Consider the following 21,280-nt stretch of genomic DNA (forward strand, 5'->3'; position numbering starts at 1 on the left):
TTTCCAAAGATTCCTAAATTGAGAGGTTTCTTGTTCTATAGGAGGGGTCAGTACAGAACTGCTATAGCTTAGCAATTAGAAGCAAACTTTTCTCTTGAACAGGAAATTGATTGCTCTTCCAAACTTTTCCTTGTGCAGAATGTGAATTACATTGCCAGCTCAGAATAATGTGGTTTGGAATCTATTTATCTGGTGGTGATATTTATACCTAGCATTTTTTCCAAACTTAACTTTAGCTCTATAGGCAGTGGTACCAATTTAAGAGTAGTGCCACCTCTCGGGTGGTCTGGAAGTGAGTTATTGGCTAGGTAAAAACTGGCCTACTAAAAGCAAAGCCAGGCAAAGAAGAGAGGGCTTACCAGTATTTGGGCGATTTTCTTATTTAGACATTAATATCCACTGTACTCATTGCAGTAACAAATGCCTTCCTGCCACTGGTATGGCAATGAAGCCTTAGTAGATGGAGAATGTAGGTCAAAGACAAAATAAGGAAACATAACCTCAGGCTTCTTTCTGGACAAGAGCCCAAGAAGAATAAAAGGCAAGGCTTTGGAAAGCTTTAGAAGCTGCTAGTCTTCTATATGACACTTTGTGATGTTCTCCATTTTAGGGGACCATCCCTAAATGACTAAGTGCCAGCCTGCACTCGCGCCTATCAAAATTGGGGAATTCAGAGTGCCCACATTCGGTTGTGCACGTTGTTCGCTGCCCAAGGGTACCTGGTGCATGAGAACTGAAATCTGCACTGAGAAGAGGTGCTTCCAGGAAAGATGGACAGCTCTATCTGTAGTTTGCAGAAACGTGCCACATGTAAATTGGAAGGTCTGAAGAGGGAGAAAGATGAGACAGGTTTCCACATCCATGTCATAAGTGCAGAAGCCTTTAATGAAAACAGGGAAGCAGAGAGAAGAGCAAGGAGATGATCAGAAGTGTTGGGAAGGGACTGTGAGGGATCGCCCACCTTCTCAGCGTGTGCTGCAATATCACTGCCTCTCAGTGGTTAAAGCTGTGATAAAACAGGAAAATAGCACAGGAAGCCAGTGAAACGTGCAAAGGGAGTATCATAGAACAGACAATAAGACCCATGGAAAAAGGAAGTCTGAGGTGGAAACATTTTTTATGTGTTCGTTCTTCCACCAGCTGAAGTTGGGGGCCCGGCCATGGCTCATAGGCTTGTCAGTTGCTGTTACAACCTGGTTCGGCTTCTGTGCAATACAAAGAAATAGAAGGAATCTCAGCAACAGTAGGGCCAGGACAAGTGCCTCCACCAGTGAATGCTTCCAGATGCACTGACACGTTGTCCCAAAACACTGCTCAAGAAACATTGCTTAGCTAGAGAGTGACTCCTCGGGAGGAAAAAAAATCAGTCATTTTGACAAGGTCAAAATACCAAGAAAACAGCATTCCCAATTGGAAAGTTATGGGTCAGGACCAGAGTTCATTAGAACATATTATTTTCTGCTTATCCCTTCTTTGGCTTTTTGGCTATGGGGCAATTTTTAATATGTCCCAAGAACAGAGCTCTCTGGGCATGTAAAAACATGTAAATGGTTGGATACTGGATGGGGTCTTCTCCCACATAATTTTTGAAAAGAAAGAACCTAGAAGAGAGGGTGAAATAATGGAGCCAAATAATCCCATCCAAGAACAAATTATCCCAGGTTGTATTTAGGCGTTAAGATGAGTGGACTGCTCCATGGTCTGGGATGTTCCAATACTGGGACTCAGAGAGCACCAACGTTTCCTTTGGGATCTGAAAACTGGGGCAATTTAGATGATTTCCTTTTTGCTTGCACCTTTGGAAAGGTCAGGGAGGAAACCAGAGAAATGAGAACGAAGAAAGGAAGGAAGGAGAGAAGGAGGGAAGGAAGAAAAGGTAGGGTAGATGGGGAGAAAGGCTCATTTATTAAACACAGGCTGCATGCCAAGCATTGCTCTTGGCTTTTTCATATATACGAATCCTCTTAATCTTTAGGATTCCACTGTGAGGTAGGTATAGTGATCTGCCCATAGGTGCCCAGCTGATAAGTGGCTGGTTATATTCAAGACACCCGTATCTGATTTCAAAACTCCTCCCTTTTCCTCTTGACAAGTTGTCACCACTAACTAAATGTACATACATATGCACATGTGTATATACATATATGTGTTTTATAATAAAATCAAGTTTTCTTAATACTGTCCCTATCACCAAGCAACCAATGAGGGTAATTTTCTTTCTTCTGCTTTTTATACTCTTCTCAGGCTAAATGGTTTTTCTCCCTTTAGGGTTGCCTTTTATGTTGTTTTCATCTGTTTTTGCCTGTATACTATTAAAGAAAGGAGAAGAAGAAGACGGGGTGAAGCCAAGAGAAATAATTTGTTCTGGTTCTGTTGCTTACTAAGCAAGGTTTATGCAGGGGGGATACCACCATTTTGCCAACCCTATACCACGTGACTGTGGGAATTCTCAGATACACTTCAGATAAATAGTTTAGTCCTGTTTTTCCCACAACCTCCTGACAGTTGAAATTCCCCCCTTCACTGGAAGACAACCATCCTTGGAGAAGCTTCTTTTCAAGTAGCCATTCTATACTTCTCTTGAAGAGGAATTAAAAACCTCTCCCCCATTGCCAGGGACCCCCCTACTTTCTCATTTTTCTCTGAGAGGAAGTGGAGAGGGGCTGGGGGTGGGAATGTTGTGACTGAGGCTGCAGCCTCCCTCCCATTGGACACCGAGCCTCACCTCTGCTGCCCACTGGAGGGGAGACATGGCCAGCTTTTCCCTGGAGCAGACACAGATGCTTCAGGAGGAGATGCTAGCACAAAAGGGCTTATTTAAAAAAAAAAAAAAAAAAAAAAAAACTGTGAAAGGGATGAGGGTGTTGGCAGGGAGGATGGTTCCATGCTGCAGGCTCTGCTGACTGCAGTCTCCATTTATTGATTCTTTCCTTTCTCCACTTCCCACTTTCCAAAGGTTTATATTTACTTTATAAAGAAAGGCCATCCCCAGGCCAAGATGTTGAAGGTATTTTATTAAAGTTTGGTGAAGAGGAGAGAACAGGAAGAAAAAGGCTGAATTGGGGGGCAGGAGGAGGGGGCCGGCTGCTGGGGAGAGAGGAAGAGAGAGGGAGTGAGAGAAAGAAGGCAGGCATGCATGAGAGTCCCAAGCAGTGCCAAGAAGCAGAGAAAGGGCTGCTTGGGGACAAGCCGGGGGAAAATGTGCCAGAAACCTTATAGAAAAGGAGCAAAGAACTGAACATGAGGAATGGTTAAAAATTGAAGTGCAGATGGACTTCGGGATCCTCCTGGCAAAGAGTGCTGCAAACAAAACACAAAATAGGCCACCGTGACAACTCAGAGAAACAGAAGCTCTGAAGAGGCAGAAGACACCACAGAAATGGCCTAGCAAATAAATAAATAAATGCCACAGTATGCTAATATGCTGAGGGCCTTTAAATGGGGGTGGGTGGAAGGGGGGGGGAGAGAGAGAGAGACAGAGAGAAAACGAAGGTGCCTGAGACAGAGAGCCACATCAAGTGAAAGCAAAAACAGAAGAGACATATACACACACATAACCAGACCCCAAAAGAGGCACACAGAGAGAAAGACAGAAAGGGCCGAGAGAGGGGGGTGATGGGGATGGGAGTGGGGTGAGAGAGAGTCTCCAGCCAAATGCGGGAGACTTGGCAGGTCGACAGGAGCAGCCGGGCCAGGCAGTAACTGCACTTGCTGTGTCTAGTCTATTGTTGTCTGGGGGGAGGGGGGGGAGGGGGAGTTGTTTGTTTGTTTTGTTGTTTGGCCTCTTTGTCTCTTTTGTTCCAAGCAGTTAGTTTGCTTCTTTCCCAGACACTGGCTGATGGAAGAGCTTTATGGATTTTTCTTAAAGGGACAGGATTAGCTAGTTCACCAGTATTATGGATTTCTCAGTCCTAACCAGTTCCTACCTAAATGACTTTGGTTTGTTTTTGTTTTTGTTTTTGTTTTTGTTTTCAAGGATACTATTAAGAATGGAGAGTCAGTGTTTATGATGTTTTTGTGCCTGATTAACAAGAGTAAACTGGTCTATTTCACCCTCCTACTAAATCTCTTCCTTCAGAGTTGCCAAGAGTTCCCAGGGGGAAGAAAGGAAACACAAAAAGAAGAAAACCCTACAAACAAAAAGCAAATGAAGAACATACATTCATTAAGAACTGCAAACATACATTTCTACTTTTTTTTTAAAAAGCCTAGGCATCAGGATTAGAAATACAAAGTTGAGGTTTTAAGTAACCAGCAAAAGAGGAGCTTTGAAGGCCAAGGGGTGGTTGGGCCCTTCCTCGCACACACCCACAGTCTAGGCACTGTACTCCCACCTTGCAGGCTGCTTTCCTCCTCCGGGGACCTTGCCGGACTCCATCCTACAGGACAAACAGCCCAGCACAAGGGCTTCTGGGAGCCTGTCGGGTCACTCTCCTGGGCTTGGCCTCCCTGGGGGAACTGGCCATTAACACACTCAGGCCACTGAGGTGACCATGTTGAAGGACACACAGTCACTAACCTGAAGGGAGAGCTGCTTTTTATTTATTTGAGGAGCGGTAGGGGAAAAGGGCATCCCGCAAGCCTTTGACTTTTCTGTTTCCACAGAGACTCCCTGCTACCTATCGTCGCAGTAATTTAAGTAGGTTTTGGTCTACAGAAGGTAACTTCTGAAGGAAATGAAGTTTTAAAATACCGCCGAGTACATCTACTCTCGGTTTTCAGTTCTACTCTAGCCCTCCCCCGAAAAGCACAGTCAGTTCTTTTTCTTAATTTATTTCTACCCTCCACTCCGTCTTTAAAAATTTCCCAGTGCAATCTAGGGTGCCAGAGATTAAAAATAAATAAATACAATCAAAGGGCCTGAGGCTATAGGAAGGGTACCGAGGGGTGGAGATGGGAAAGGGAATTGGGGCTCCTTTGTGAACCGGGTCCTTTACATTGAGGCAAACACAAATCAGAGCGACGCTTCTGCCCTCCGAAGTGCGGGTGCGGCGGCCGCAGCTGGAAGGTGCGGGAGGCGGCCGGCCTGCGGGGTTGGGGCTTCTCCACCTCATACCCTAAGAGGCTGAAACCGAAAAAAGCCAATTCTGTCAACCGCTCAGACTCGGGGATGGGGGGATGGCGAGGCCGACAGTTAAGAAGGGAGGCTGCTTACACCCACTAATTGATCCGCCCCCTCACCTTAATTTTTCCTCTCCCACACCCCTCCCCCAACAAACGTCCTTTGCAAAGCCGACGAAGGGGTCCCGAAGATTTAGCTGCACGATTTTGCTCCTGCGGGAGTACCATTTGGAGGGGCGCGGGACCCTGCTGCCTTCCCTGTTGACCCTCCACGGGGTTTCTCTGCCACGGTCGTGGTGGCAACGTGGACCGGATCGTGCGGGGACCAGCCTGGAGGCGGGAGGCCTCGCCGACCTTGGTTCCCAGCGGGCACCGTCCGGGCCGGAGAGGGGCCTGTGTGAGGCGCGCGGGGCACGTGTTTGCGCCAGCAGTGGAAAGGGACTGCGCTGTGGGGGCTGGAATAAGGTCTCACGGTGCTCGTGCGGGGTGTGGGGGGGTGTAGCCATCTTTGCTTTGGGTAGACATCCCCAAAGACATTTTCACGTCCGCGGTCACACGAGGTAACCGACGACCCCCTCATCTTGAGCTAAAGGCAAAATCGATTCTGATTCTAAGGATGTGGGCTCAGCCCACCTGAACCAGCTTGCCCCTGAGGACGTCGCTCGGAGCAGGCGTCGTCTGCGACCGACGATGGGAACCCGCCGGCCACGTGGAAGATTGAAGGTTGAGTGCAGGCCACGACCCTGGCCGGGTCCGGTCCGGTTTCAAGCCCAACCCGATGAGGTTCGGAAAAGCCCGGCCGGAGTCCCCAGGCCCAGGAGTCCGCGCCGCGCCGTCCACGGCGGATTTCGTTTCTATTCCCCGCACGCGTCCCGGCAGCGCACAAGGAGATCCAGTTTCGCTGGAACGTTCCCGTGGGCTTGTTGGTTTGAAAATTGAGGCCCCGGGGTAGTACGTTTGGCCACAAAATCTCAAACCTCGCTAATCCTAGACAAAACAAAAACATAATAGGCCACAAATGAACCAACTTGGGGCGCTTTCCGTGGTGGTCGCCTGGCTGGGCACATGGAGCCGCGGAAATTTGACGGAGTGAATTTCTCAATCTCTAGTCCTCCGCGTGTGGAAAGAACTCAGGAAGGTGTTAGAACAGGGTGTGCTCTCTCTCCGGTACTACCTGCTCGTGTCTCCCAAACATCCCCCAAGCCCGCAGCTCCTGGTGACAGGGTGGGGGCAAGAGGCACGGGAGGCTTCCCTGGAGGCCGAGCTCCCGCACGAGTTAGCCTAACTCCAGGATGTAGGATCGCCCAGAAACACGAGACCAGGCCACAGAAATCGCGGCCAGGGAGCCCCTGACCCCCACTCGGGAGACAACCCGCCCGGCGCGAAGGGTGCGATTCCCGAGCCCCACGCCCGCCCGGGAAACTGGAAGGCAGGCAGATGCTCGAGGCTCGGGCAGGGTGGAACCTTTTTTAAAAAAATCTTTAAAAAGAAAAAATAAATTTGAACAAAACTAAACTACAAGCCCACAGTCCCCGCCGAAAGCGAGGTGGGGGAGGAGGGGGCGGGAACGACAGAGGCGCTGAGACTGGGGGATGCGAAACGAACTCTGTCCCCTGCACAGTCGGTGCCTTCGGGGCTCCACCGCCGCGTGCTCCCACCGCAAGGTTTGAACTCACAGGGGAGGGCAAGAGTGGGAGGGAGAGGAGGAGAGGTGGAGGGAGAGGAGGAGAGGTGGAGGGAGAGGAGAGGGGGCTCTTTTTCTTCTCCTGCCAGCGCCAGCTGGAGAGAGCTTGAGGTGGCCAAGCGCTAGCAAACTTTTCTTTGGAAAGTTTAGGTAGCGCGGTTAGTGGCGGAGGCGCAGGGCAAGAAAGCGTGCCGGGATGGGCATAGGGGGAGCGAGCTGGGCGCGACTGGGAGAGGGGAGAGGGTGGCCAGGTCCCGAGGCGGTGAAAGATCCAAGTCTCCCGGGTCTCCGCCCACGGCCCCAGAGGCTTCGGGGGGCTGATGACTGTGGGGAGTCTGAAAGGCGTTTCTTTAGGAGACAGACAAGGCAGGGCCGGGAGTTCGGCGGTTTATGTTGGTGCCGAAAGCACTACCAGGCGACGGCTCAGAGCGGTAGCGGGAAAGGCTCGTCTGCCAAGGCGGGATTAGATTCGCCCGCCGAGGGGCCCGGTCCCCCACCTTCCCCCGCCCAGCGAGGGCCGCGCGCGCCAGGGATCTTTGGGGCGATGCGCGCGGTTTCGCGTCGCGCGCTGGGTCTCAGCGCACCACGTGCGCCCACGGCCCCAGGCGGGGACATTCGGGCAAGTGCCACCGCGGGGGAAAAGGCCAAGCATCCAGGACTCGGTTACGGCGATGCCTCCATCCCTCACATCCTTATGGTCCAACCCGACTTCTCCCCGCGCCCAGGAAAGGAAACGTGGTGCGCCGGCTGGAGCGCGAGGCCACCACGACCCGTGTCACACACGGCCTGGCATTCGGCTTTTCCTCACTGTGCACCAGGGGAAGGCATAATTCAATTAGATCGTCCAAGTGCAGCCCACCCTTTTTCCTCTTTTGCTTTGGAGCCTGGAACATTTAAAAGTGGAATCTTTCGATTCCCAAATATATACCTATCGGTCCAAAGCCGAGCGGGGCTCTGTAGTTACTATGGCGGGGGGAGGGGGGACCCAAATCAGTTGTGTGTTTACAGCCTGAAGCGGCTTGTTTAGGCTCGCTGAGCGCCATTCCAAACGGCGTAGCTTGCGCGATTTCGAGAGAAATTGGACAGTGGAAAGAAAACAAGGTTATTTAAAGTGATTTCCAGAACGCGACTTTCGTTCCACAACTCCTTAGGTGTCTGCATCTCGGCTCCAGGTTAGCGTGGCCCAGACTGTCCAGCCTTTGATATGTAAGCCAGGCCAGCTCCGGAGTGAAACTACCTGTTGGGGGATTCCGCAGTTTAGACATTCAACCCTCCTTTCCCTGCGCAGTCCTGGCAGCGTTGGGACGGCTCTGCGGGTGGCACGATAAGGGAGAGGGCAGAAGAGCCGCGAGGCGCGGACAAAGTCAGCTGCCCGTGGCAGTGCCCGGCGAGCTGTGCCCGCGCCTCTGCTCGCTCTTCGGGAAGTGGGAACAGCCCCCCATACGCTGTGCCGGGTCCCCGGCCGCAGGGATGGGCCAGAACTCGGCACGATTCTCTAAGTTCGGAAACCACGAAGCGGTGCAGTTGGTGCCTGCGCCTCCGTGCGTGTCTAACTTTAAAAACAAAAAGGCTCCCGGCGGCATCTCGGGCTCCCACCCCCACCTTGCACTCCAACACCCAGCACTTTTCCCTGCACCGAAATTCACTTTACTACTTTCTGAAATTCGGAAAACTGTGCCGACTCTTGGACGCGCTGCAACCCAGGGGCTGCCTGAAGCTCTGGCACTAGTTGCTTGAGAGAAATTACTCAGCTCTTGCGAGCAGATTTCCGAATTTGTGAACAACCCAACTAAATGGAGGAGCGGGGCTACCAGTCTTTGTAGCCTGGTGGGAGGGAGAGTTTTGGGGAGCTGAGGGTCCGGTGGCTCGGTCTCCCACACGAACCTGTGAGAAGTGCAGTTCGGGCTGGGCCCCGGGGTTAGAAGTCTCATTTGGGAGAGTTTTGGGGAGCTGAGGGTCCGGTGGCTCGGTCTCCCACACGAACCTGTGAGAAGTGCAGTTCGGGCTGGGCCCCGGGGTTAGAAGTCTCATTTGAGAAGCGCACATCCCGGGTCTGGCGCGCATTTAGCAGCGTTCTTTCGGGCAAACTCTCCAGCAGCGCCCGCCCGACATTAAACTGGGTTGGGTGGAGGAGCAGGCTAGGCTAAACCGGGAAATTTTCCCCGGACGCCCAAGGCATTCGAGACTGCGTCTCCGATGCGGGTTTCTGCTTTTTTGGTAGCGAACCACACTCCGTTTTGGGAGCAGCTAAATTTCGGAAAGGCTTTATGGGGGGCCCGTTTGGGGTCCGAGGGGACCGAAAGACTTTCTCTGTGGCTGGGGAGCAGTGGCACTTTCTTTCTCGGGGCACGCGCTCACGTCCCCCACGGTCTCAAAGCACTGGGCTGAAAACGAAATGGGGACAGATATTAGATAACTACGGGGAAGGAGGGGATTAAGCCTCAGCTTGTTGAGTATGCTCGTTTTGACAGCGAGGATTGCGAGGCTCCGCGGAAGAACGAGAATTTATTACTGAAAATTTACGGCTTGCACAGGGCTGAGTGTTGAGACTTTGAGCAAAAAGACGGCTTAGAACGCTTCCGCACCGAAGTCCCTTTTTTATCATCCTGGCCATATTAGCCTGTTCGGCCGTGAGTTCCATCCCTATTCCCAGTCCTTAGTGGCATTTCCCTTCCCGGTGTGCCTTCTTCCCGAGCCCACTCATCTGGGCCACTCTCCCCGCCCGGAAAAACTCGTGCAAACTTGCCCATGTCCAGGCGCGCACGCACGGGTGGGCTGTCCCCGGGCGGGTAGCTCGGCGGCCTCCGGGACCTTCCCGGGCCTGGGAAACCCGGTGTATTTTCCAGCGTTCAGCCTCGGCGCTTCTGTTTTATTTCAGTTCAATCCCAGGGGCACGGACCCAAGGATAATAAACAATGCTGCTTATTAGAGATACAAACGGGCGCAGAAAAGAACCACGCGGTAAAGCAAGCACAGAGGCATTGAACCAAGTGGCCAGACATTCAACACTGCCTTTGAAAGTGACATGGAAAGTGCAAGGGAAGGCATTTCTCTGAATATACAGAGTTTCACGGAATACAGGTTTTGTCAAGATGTGATGGTTGGAGCTATTTTTATTTACTTGGTTTTGCCTCAGGAGATCAGACGCAGTTGTTGCTACCTGTCCGTGCCCCCCTGCGAACCGTCCCCTCCCCACCTCTGTAGATCGTAAGGCCTCATAAAATAAAGGAGGGGTCTTCCAGGTGTCGGCCTACTCTGATACCGTTATCCCAGAGCCTCAAGAATTGAAAACACTACGTCCTCTTCAGGGAGTGACAACACAGGCTTTAGGGGGAGATAGAATTGTAACAGGCTCAGCCAGATAATTCAGTGATATGCAAAAACTCTCCCCCCCGCCCTCCGTTTTAAAATGTGAACACAGATACCTTTGGGGTGCTGAAGAAGAGAATGGGGGCTAGGGATTTCTCCCAAGGTGCGGGTGTAACCGATTTCTGCTTTACCCGATGGCCTTGGGAAAGGGCCTCCCATCTGCTCTGAACGCCCCCCTTACAACGTCAGAAAATCTTCCTGCCTGCAAATATTGGCAAGAAGCTGCTATGACAGGCGGTGCTGCTTTAAATAGGAAGGAGACTGCCGGGCGAAGAGAAAGTCACAACCTTCCTACCCACCAGACTACCTGCCTCCAGTCCCCCAAAAGGCCGAGCGCTGGCAAAGAGGAGACTCCGAGGAAAGTGTACTCTTCACAGCTGGGTGGGAAATGAATCAGCTGTGTGTTCCAGAAACAAATCTCTATTTGATTTTCAGGAGCTGGGGTGCACCAAATCAAGTCTCCCAAACCAGCTGCTAAGGGGAGAGGGGTTAGTGTCTGAGCACCTGAATCTCCTATGGCCCAGTCTTCCCACTTTTTGTTGTTGTTCCGATAAAGTTAACGTTGAAAGGAACTTCAGAGGTGCTTAAGCCTAAATCATACTGGCAGTGGGTTCCTTTTGACTTTGTCCAAAACTCATTTATCAAAATGGCCACTCTGCTCTTGAATCTGCTAAGGGTGGTGAGGATGAGGAGGGGACTGATCTCACCAGTGCCAGCCCTGTGCCCATACAGAACTCTCATCCTAGGGAAGCAGGCTGGGGCTAACTCTGGCTGGGCCAGGGATGACCGTACCTTGAATTACATCCCTTTTACTTACCAAGGGCATCTTTCTCATCAGGAAATAATCATGGTGCCAACCGCACTCAAGGAACAGCCCAAATCTTTTCCCATTTCCCACCCTAAGCTGATGAACTTACACAGTGTACACACATTGTTTCCTAATTTAATTTATTTACTTGCTTTAAAACTTGTTCAGCTGTCTCTAGCCCTTTCTGCCTAACCTAGATGGCAACTTCTTCGAGGAAGGGTTTCTGTTGGATGAACTCAAGCTCGAGAGGCCTCCTCTTGCAAGGACTGTGACTGAATATTAGAAAGTGCCTTGGGCATTTCTGGTGGTGAGCGTGTTGTCATGTCCTTCCCACAGTTTTCCAAATCAATTGGCTTTTGCCTCATATTTTACAGTTGAAGAAATTGAGGTGCAGAGAAGGCACTTGACTTACTCAAGTCATGCAGGGAGCTGAGAGCAGAGTCTGCAGCAGACCTGGGTCTCTTGATTTGAAGTCCATTTGTTCACAGTTTTGAGGGAAGTATGATTGCTAACAATAAACGACTGTTTAGTGAACATCAACTGTGTGCCGGACTACGTGCCATGCCAGACATGTTACATAAGTCATCATCACAGCAATTCTAAAGAGTATCATTAGCCCCAACAAAATTAAAAAGTAAAATTATATAAGGGAGACATGCATAAATCAAAATACTTCAAATAATACAAAAGAGTGTAAAATGAAAGTAAAAGTTTCCCATTCCTTTGTGTCCCTCAGAAGAACATTTATATTTCTCATTCCTTTGGTGGCTCTCTCTGTATTGATAGATGCTATCATTATTTTGTGAGTGAGGAGATAGAGGCTTACAATTGAGATACCAAGCCATGGCTACCTGTCTGCAGGCTCAGCACTTCCTGTTACTCTAATTTACCTGAGGTGAGGAGAAAAAACAAGCAAGTGAAGCCACAAATAACAAGCAGAGTCAGGTCACAGCCGACATCACCACTTCTTTTCCTCTCCTCGTGCCCCTTCCAGGCTCGCACTAATGCTCCATGTTTTCAGGAGCTGAGAGCTTGGGCTCCCTCAGTGCATGCAATCTGGTGATCATTTGCGGTGGCTGCTCTGCAGTCTTTCCAGGTCTTGATGCAACTGGACAAGCAGCCCTCCCCCATGTCTTGGCACCCAGGACCCCAGTGCTGCCTCCAACCTGTACTAGGGCTGGGCCTTGGGCATCCTCTTAAACTTTAGATTTCCCTGCCTGTCTCTCAGGGCTGTTGGGAGTCTCAAATGAGAGACAGGGAAAGGTCTGTGTAAATTTGAAATCTCTCTATGTAAACATAGCAGCTGCTTTTCAAAGTCTTATGTAGGACCCTGTGGGCCTTCACTTCGGAACAGTGAAGTTTCAGGGTTCTTTGCAAGAGCATGTTTTTGGCATTTGAGGGTTTGCATTGCGTGTATTTTTGTGTCTATAGGGGCAGGGTTAGGAGCGTGTGCTAGAGTGGAAAAGGGAACTCACTTATGTGCAGAAGATGGGAGCACTGAGGCTTTGGAATTGGGAGACTTTGGCAAGTGTGGAATGAATTTCTTTCTGCTGGAGAACACATGGAGCCAAGTTGGTAAGGACACAAGGAGGCAGTTCTCCTGCTTGGAGTGCACGGTGGGTCAGTGAGAGTAGCAGAGGTATGGGTAATGGGAGGCTTAAGCCTCTTCCTTTGTAGGTATCCACCACCTCAGGCTGTTCTTAGATTGTTCAGGGGCAGACAAAAGGGGGGGAGATGGGGGCTGGGTGTCATGAACTTCCCAGAACCAGTTATTTAATTTGTTTGTATTATTTTTGTGAGTGGAAAGGGGAGGGACATAGAGGATGGATGTAACAGTTCTTCCAGGAAGCTTCTCCTGTCCTTGTGTGCTCTTCGTTAAGGAAGAATTGCTGGAAATAGCCTGAATTTAGGAGCTCCAAGTGAGAAGAAATGACAGGCCGTGGCTACGGTCTCCTAGGCTGTGCAGAGGAGCAGTAGCTGGAGCGGGGCTGGTGTCTCTGAAATCCCCTTTCAGCCGCAATTCTGCAACGTGCGAGAATCTGAGCGTCGGGGAGGGAAAAAAACGGCTTTAAAGTGATGAAGGGGAAAGAGAAACTGTGAAAGGAGGGAAAGTCAGATTTTCTTGAAGGCCCAGCCAGCTTCAGAGTCTGCCTTCAGTACCCGTCAGGACAAAGGATGCTGCGCCCCCTGGTGTCAGAGCGGCAGCCGGTGCCAGCTAGCTGCCGCGGAGAAGCCGCAGGCGGGCGTGAGCCCCGGGGACCAGCGGGAGAAGTCGACGGGTCAGATGCCTTTTCTTCTGTTTGCTAAGCGCGTTGAAGTTCAAATAGCCTTCGCTTTCTCCACTCTGGAGTCTAAATCGAGACTCTGGTGTAGAGAGAGTGGCGTTTTTGTCTTCTTTGCATGCAATTTAGAACGATTGGACAATGCCTGTTTAGAAGTAGTCTGCTGGGGTGAGAAGTACAGTGGTGCAAAGAAAAGACCTGCATTTCAGGTAGAGTGCTGGTCTGGGGTGAGTCATTTAAAATGTTAGAACCTTCCTTTCCTTGTCTTAAAACCAAAGAGGTTAAAGTAAGATATTTTTAAGGTCTTTTCCAAGCTCTAATATTGGGATTTATTAGACAATCATTGCACTGCACGGTCTTTTCTCAGAGCCTTGCAAATTTGATGTTACCTTTTTCTTTCCATTTATATTCAGATATAAATGTTATATGTTTCGGCATCATGAGTTCCCTGATTCTGAGCAAAGATTTTAGTGTCTCCTTTCCTTTGAAAAATGCAAAATATACCTTTTGTCAGCACAGAAATCTACCCCCTCCCCAACCCTTTGTGGATCCTCCTGCAAAAAAGCTGCAGAGTGAGTAGGACTTCAGTCTCTGCTCTGTTTCTTTTAAAAATAAAGTACTAAAGTGTTGTGCTGGAAATTCTGCTACTAAGTGTTACATGTGGTAGGTGTGAATATATGCTTCAATAGTTCCAGGCACAAGACCAAAAACTTCCCCAGAATTAGCAGAGTTTTCAGCTATAATTTGGCTAACATTTTTCTACGAATAGGTACAAAGACCAATTTGGGAGTACGTTCTCTCTAAGGGGCTACATGGTTGGCTTTCCATTGAAATTTAGGGCTGTCCTTGCACAGTCAGGTGATTTTAAGTACAATCAACCCTGGGGACGAGTTATGTAGTAACTGAGAGTTTTCCACTTCTAAAACCTACAAATCTAGTCTCTGAGGTGAGCAAGTGCTCACTTGAACTGTTATCTCTATGTAATGGGTACAGTTTCGTTTGTTTGTTTTTTCTAAGAAACTGATTATTGTCCTGTGAAGGGTCACTTGAATAGCAATGTTAGTTTTGCATATGTGAAGGGAGTGTGCAGCCATTGTCCTGTAGTAGACGGAGTTACTATTCCATATGTGCAAGGGAGGACCAGGTTCCTCTAAATGAGAGGAGAATCAGGAGGAAGACGAACAGCAGCACAAATGAGATGACCCATCAGGGAGGGGGATACAATGTGTGTGTCAGAGCATGTGTTGGGGCTAAGTGCAGTGACCTGGAGCATTGTGCCCCCCATCCCCCAAGGGGAACAACTGTGTTATGGGCTGAACTGTGTCCCTGAGAAATTTCTATGTTGGAGCCCTAACCCTAAGTACCTCAGAATGTAATTGTATTTGGAGATAGGACCTTTAAAGGGGTAATTAAGTTATAACGAGGTGGGCCCTAGTACAACTGGAGGAGTCCTTATAAAGAAGAGATTAGGATACAAACACATACAGAGTGAGGACCATGTGGAGACCTAGGGAAGAGGTGGCCATCTATGTGCCAAGGAGACAGTTCTCACCAACCCTGCTGACACCATGATCTCAGCCTTGATCCTCCAGAATTCTGAGAAACTAAATTTCTGTTATTTAAGCCACCCAGTCTGTAGTATTTTCTTATGGCAGCCCCAGCAGACTAATATGAGCTAGTACTGGGCACCAACCAATTATGTGCTGCCATTTGGAGATGCAGACCCAGTGTTGCCAGAATTTCTAGTTTAAGAATCTTTTGCTTTTTAATGTTGACAGCAGGGCTTCATGGGTGTGCAACCTACGTAGTCACACAGGATCCCGTACTTAGAAGTGCCCCAGGTTTGGTCTAATGTTCTCCTGGTGCCATCTTGAAATCCTGAAATTTACAAGGAATTCACATTTGCATGTTACACTGGGTCCCCACAAACTATGTAACTAGTCCTGGCTGACAACTAATACATATTTTAAATAATGTGCATGTTAAGATTATGGGGACTCAAACAAAATATGTCTGAGGCTGGAGGCAGCATAGGACACTGGCATGAACTTTCTGTCACTGATTGGCTAAAGACTTTCCACTCCCTGATAAGCACTGGGAGGGAACTTATGGAGCCCAGGGGTTTTCTGGGGGTAGGAGGAAAGGCACAGATATCCCCCGATGTGGTTCCCTGAGATTTCACATGTGCTAGTGTGGCCCTGACCAAGATTTTCTTTTCTCATTGAGAGAACCGCTGAGAAGGTCACAATAAGAATATCTTGAGAAAAGGCCCAACACTAGGAACTAAGCATTGGGGGTTGAGGGCTGGGTTCACCCCTTCCTGTGGCTGATGCTGGAAGCTCTCCAGGCTTATCCATCCAGGCCCTGAGTTGGGCTTTGGCAAACCAGAGCTGAGTATGCTACCTAGTATTACTAGCAAGACCCTGAAGGCCAGTGCAGCCCCATGTAAAAACAACACAAAGACACAGCAGGAAATAACACTGGAGGGGACTGATTCATCTCCAGTTTGCTGCCTGGAGTTTATAAGCAGGAGTCTTTTTTCTTTGCAATAAGACAGTCCTAGGATTCTTAAGGGGTTCTCAGTTAGGGTTAGTGAGTAGGGCTGAGCTGGAGAGTAAAACCTGGATTGTCTGTTTGAGGGTCTGGATGGTCCCGAGCACCTAATTGTAAATAAAGGATATACTTCAACTTCATGGTGCATGCCATACCAGTTGATTCTAATTTGGAGGGGCAAGTTTTGCTTCTGGTGAAAGGAACGTCAGTCATCAGTGGGTAGTCATGGGGATATTACAGGCAGATCCTGTTTTTAAGGATATGCATTGATTTATAGAAGCTCACTGAAAATATTATAGTGGAATGTTTGGTCAGGAGGTCTGCTTTTCTAGTTCTATTTCTGCCCAGTACTGGCTAACTGGAGAGTGTAAATTTTAAAAGAAGTAATTGCTTATGCACGTTATGCAGACTCCCTTAGGGGAATGAGTGAAAGACTGTTTGAGATCCTCTGAATTTCTTGGAAGAAAGTTGCTATATAAATTAATATAGGGCCCTCTTTTTCATTGCAGGTTGGCAGGACACAGGAAAGAACTCCCCCAATTCATGCAAGAGAGAAAATGAAACTCTCCTCCGGCCTCTATCAGGGAAGCTAATTTTTTCCTCCTCTTTCCTGAAAGTTTCCCAAATCCCATGACTCTGATTTCCAGATCAGAGAGTAAGGTTTTTATTTTTATTATTCCTTACACTTTGCAAATGGAGAGTCCCTAAAGGAACATTGTGATGGGCTAATGTTGTGAGCCTGTTGTGAGCAAGGCCTGGACTTACATGCTGCAGAAGGAATTCAATCACACCTGCTCGGTGATCTGTAAGCCCCAAGTCAGTTTCTACTTTCTCCTGATAGATTGCACCCTCCTCCCTGCCAAGAAATAGAAGGGTCAGGGGTGGTGACCCGATATTTAAAAGATTTGAAATTCTATACGTGGCATTTCTGAGTTAAGTCCTAAATGACAGTCCCTTAATCGTGTGGAAAATAAGAAACCCTGCTAAAAATTTTAACTGAATAGCCATTGGTTTAAAAGAAATGGAAACTTATGTCCACACAAAAATTTATCTATTATTGTTCACAACAGCATTTTAATAACCACTCAAGGGGAATACAATCAAATGTCAGTCAGCTACTGAATGGATAAACATAATGTGGTATATCCATCTAATGAAATACTAATTGACAAGAAAAAGAAATGAAATATTGATACATGCTGCAACATGGGTGATCCTTAAAACACTAAGCTAAGTAAAAGCCAGTCACAAAGGAACATTGTATAATTCCATTTACATGAAATTTCTAGAATTGGTAAATCTATAGTGACAGAAAATAAACTAATGGTTGGCTGTGGCTTGGGGAGAAGGTGAGGGAATTGAAAAATGACAGCCAAGTGATGCTAAGTTTCTTTTTAGGGTGATGAAAATAGTCTAAAATTAATTATGGTGGTAGTTGCACAACTCAGTGAATGTATTAAGAACCGTTGAATTTTGCCCTTAAAATGAGCGAATGCGTGGTGTGTGAATTCTCTCTCAATAAAGCTGTTAAAAATATTTTTTTAAATGCTAATTTAGAAAAAAGATCACTGGTTTATCTCTCTTTTTCTGAACCTGATCACCTTGGGATAAATGTGTTCAGGCTTAAAAGCAGATTTTAGGAGCTAACTAAATGAGAATGTGAAAAATAGTGATTTTTCCTTAGGTGGAGAGAGTCTGATTGGCAGGTGCATGCATACCCATAATACTCATACCTAAAACTCTTTTAAACTTTGCTGAAATGTTTTTCCTTAGCCTAAAATCATTAAAAATATGTTTAAATAATGTCACTGAGGTGTATTTTTTGTTTTTTTCTTCCTACTAATCTTTCTCCCCCACTTTAGGTAATAGCACCCCAAATTTCTCTTAAGGAACCACCCACCCTATTTTCAGTTCACACGGTTTGGATACAGCTGACTTCATGCCCTAGGCTCTATGACTCAGGCTTCATCAATCCATGTTTTCTATCCAGTGGTATGTCGGAGACAGCTCATACCAGCTCACTCAAACCAACTGGTACATGTTCAGAAAATTTGTGAGCCAGTTGTTAAACTCAATCACTATTAAAATTTAAAGCACATAAACTTACAATTAAATAAATTATATTCAAAGTAAAGGTAATAATACTCAAACCTTACCACATCCTAACCATTTGACTACAATTTATTATCATCTATGTTCCTGAGTTTCCTTTTGTCTACTGGATCTGTAGAGTGGAAATATTGTACCGTAGTCCCCTCTTATCCACAGCTTTGCTTTCAGTGGTTTCAGTTACCTGTGGTCAATCAAGGACCAAAACTATTATGGTATTTCGAGAGAGAGAGACCACATTTATGTAACTTTTATTACGGTATATTGTTTTAATTGTTCTATTTTATTAGTAGTTATGATTGTTAATCTCTTACTGTGCCTTAATTAATTACATATTTAATTTAATATGTAAATTAAACTTAATCATAGGTATGTATTATAGAAAAAACATGGTATATATAGAGTTCTGTACTATAATGGTTTCAGGCACCCAATGGGAGTCTTGGAGCACATCCCCTGTGGATAAGGGGACCTACTGTGTAACAGTGTGCTCCCGTGCATTTCTTTCCAATTCCATGTGCAGTGACTTCCCTTGATAGCCTGAAATTGGCCATGGTGGAAGAATTTACACTACAGAACTAGGGAAATGCTGTATATCAGGGCTTCCCCTTTCCTGCCAAGGTGATTGTTAAACATACTGGCTATAGTGGGTTGAATGGTGTCCCCTCCAAAAAGATATGTCTGCATCGTAATCCCTGGAACTTGTGAGTATGACTGGAAAAAGGTCTTTGCAGCTATAATTAATTTAAGTCTCTTGTGATGGGTCATTCTGGATCATCCCAATGGACCCTAAATATAAGCATACATGCCCTTATAGAATAGAGGCAGAGGGCGATTTAACACAGACACACAGAGGAGATACACAGATAAGACAAGGAGGCAATGTGACTGCAGAGGCAGAGATTGAAGTGATGCGGCCACAAACCAAGGAGTGTCTGGAGCCACCAGAAGCAGGAAGAGACAAGAAACAGAATCTCCCCTAGAGCCTCTGGAGGTAGGATGGCCCTGCTGATGCCTTGATTTTGGACTGGTGTGCTCCAGAAATGTGAACGAATAAGTGTCTGTTGTTTAAGCCGCCCAGTTTTGGGCAAGTTGTTGTGGTAGCCACAGGAAACTGATACACCAGCATGCCACTGCAGCACTGTTGTGTGATTCAGGGATAGGCATGCGACCCAAGCTGGGACAAAGGGAAGTCAGCTTCTAGTATAAAAAAACACTCCTTCTAGTGGGGGTTGCTCAGTGGTTCCGTCTTTGCCACTGTATTTGCCTAAGAATGAAAACATCACAAAGAGTGGTAAAGTTGGGATGTAGAGTGAGATATTCCTGCCAATGTTGTCTGAGAAACTGGATCTATTCTAACCACTGCAATTTTTTTTATTACATAAGCAAATTAATTTCTTTTTAAACCAAGTTCCTAACCAATATAGACATGTTAATTTTCAGAGAACATTTGAAAGTGCTCATTTGCACAGAGAGGATTGTAAATACATACAATTGCTATCATTTGATCAGTTACTATTTAAATTAGGCATAACTAATAGAGACAATCAGAAAAATATATATCAATCAATCAGCAATCTAAGATCTACCTTATTTGTTCCACAAATGCTGATTGAGCCCAACCCTACCTAAATCATTCTATTAGGGACAGATATTCGTCCATTTAAGAGATTACACTTTATTTGCCAGTAAGGAATTCAGTATAACTCATATTATTGAGTTCACTAGCAGTATTAACTTTTCATTATATAGTCCATAACTTTCTGGACACTTCTAAATTCATGTGATTTCATTACTTTTCCTAAAGAGAGTACTGTATTGAACTATTTTCAAAATAAAAATAAAATCCTTTTACCTTCAGCATTTCTATTATTTTTCCAGGCTCAAGAGGTTTCAAATTAATTTTGTCCCCCATAATCCTATTTCTTTCCTCCACTTTCAAATACCTTTGTTTTTTGATGGACACATTTTGGATAAATTCCCAGTCAACTTTTTAATCTGATTAAACTCAGATAACATTTATGGCCAGTTTCTTGATAGTTGATTAACTGGGAGCCCATCTCAAGTGCAAATATTCAGATCTTATATTATTCATTACCATTTTGTATTTACTTGTAGCATTACTTATCAAAAAAATTGTTTTGAATATTTTCAAGAACAAGCAACTGAACAACACACCCAGACATGCACGCACACACACATTATGCACATAAATGATTTCACTAAGGCCGAATAGCATATATTAATGAAGCAATAGTATTAATTTAAGTCTATTCTCCTTGTAGTCTAGAATAATCCTCTCTTTGCTACACAACAGTAGCCACGAAAATCTTTTTGGGAGATTAGAATCATTCAATGTAAAGTTAAAGGAAAACAGGAGAAAAGTTCGGTTTTAAGATTCTCCATTTTTAAAGCCCCATAATAGCCTAAAATAAAAATTGGGAGCACATCAGATTTACCAAAGACAGACGTGAACAGACTCAAAAAAAGTGTTTTCAGGAAAGGCAAGGAAGCTATTTTCTCTCCATTAACAAAAGCAGCTTTTAAATATTGCCCATTCTTGATAATGCTGGCTAAGGAGAACCCCAGCAAATTTGCTTTTTTGCTTAAAGCTAAGAAAAGAAACTCACGACCAAAGCTGAATTATAAAGAACCAGAAAAATCAATGATTTGTTCCTTAATGGCAACTTTATGCCAGAGATACAAGAGTTTCTTTACAGTAAATTGTTTTCTCTATGTGGAAACCTCTGATAGAAATCTAGGTGAATGGATATAATTAAGTAGTTGTGTGGCTCCAACTCTAAATTTTTTTTTTTTTTTAAACACCTCAACATTTGCCCTGGAAGTGGAGGAGAGGGCTGGCCGTCTAAAAGTTAGGCCCTCGAGACATTTCAAAGCTGCCTGGACAAAGTCTTGGAAGGATTATAGCAGTGAACCATCCTGCTCTGGACCTGAATCTAGATTGATGACCTAATATATCTTTCCGAACTCCGACTGCCATAGTTTTATGAGCATCAAGAACTGAGTGTCTGCCACTGTCAACAAATAGAGCTTCTCCAGAGCACTTCTATCCACAGAAACTCAAGTATTCCCAAAGAGCATAGATCACAGCCTCCCAGGGCTCAGGATGCTGCCTCTAGCATTCACCACATGTGGGATGGAAACTCTGCTTTGGCAGGATAATTCTTAAAGAAAAGGAAGTGTGCCTGTTACTGTCCCATGTTATCTTGGCTTAAGAACTTTGAGTCAGTGCAGTGAGGATTTGCTGAGAGGCTAAGGAAGCTTAGCATAAGGGCTCCTCCTTCTCAGAGGCCCCTTCCAGAGCTCTGTCTAACTGTGTATTTGCAATTTTGCATTCTTTTCATTGAGTCCCCTTAATTGTGTAAGCTACAGACCCCTCAAAATGGAAATCTG

At 46.5% G+C, this 21,280-nt stretch overlaps 1 long non-coding RNA gene across 1 annotated transcript in view; it reads left to right on the forward strand.

Moving 5' to 3' along the window:
- LOC134364735 (uncharacterized) overlaps positions 1-21,280 on the forward strand; it is a 46,187-nt gene that overhangs the window by 21,596 nt on the left and 3,311 nt on the right. Inside the window, exon 2 of the long non-coding RNA XR_010021881.1 lies at positions 16,267-16,573. This is a non-coding gene — a long non-coding RNA (uncharacterized LOC134364735). The remainder of the gene's footprint in view (positions 1-16,266; positions 16,574-21,280) is intronic.

This window comes from Cynocephalus volans, chromosome 16 (assembly GCF_027409185.1).
Source record: "Cynocephalus volans isolate mCynVol1 chromosome 16, mCynVol1.pri, whole genome shotgun sequence".
Taxonomy (NCBI): Eukaryota; Metazoa; Chordata; class Mammalia; order Dermoptera; family Cynocephalidae; genus Cynocephalus; species Cynocephalus volans.